This window comes from Buceros rhinoceros, unplaced genomic scaffold (genome assembly GCF_000710305.1).
Source record: "Buceros rhinoceros silvestris isolate BGI_N320 unplaced genomic scaffold, ASM71030v1 scaffold15290, whole genome shotgun sequence".
Classification (NCBI taxonomy): domain Eukaryota; kingdom Metazoa; phylum Chordata; class Aves; order Bucerotiformes; family Bucerotidae; genus Buceros; species Buceros rhinoceros.
This window is the reverse complement of record NW_010390293.1, coordinates 22,214-22,596: the sequence shown is the minus strand read 5'-3', so window position 1 is coordinate 22,596 and position 383 is coordinate 22,214.

Sequence of the window (383 nt, the reverse complement as noted above, 5' to 3'; positions counted from 1 at the left end):
GCCCGCGTTGGGCGCCCGAAACCCGGGGGTCGGTGCCTGCTCCTCCACCCAGAGTCGAGCGGTTTATCTCTTCGTCGGGCATATCGAAGGTGGCAGGGGAAACCCATAGTCGAAACTCCGGTGCTTGTCAGGGAACAGAGATACCTCCTCCCACCACGTGTGTTATAGCCCTTTGATATTGGTTCTTTGTTTTCCTTCCGTGTAACTCGGGGGTAATAAAACGATAAAATAAAACAGCAGCCCGCCCTTTCTCTGTCCTCCCATCCCTGCCTCCCCTCCATTTCTCCTGGCAGCGCCTTTGTCCCTTCGCCCTCTCTGTTTCTTCTGTGTCGCCCCTCCGAGCCGGGGCCGTGCCCGCCCGTAGCACCGCGGGGCTCCTCGGA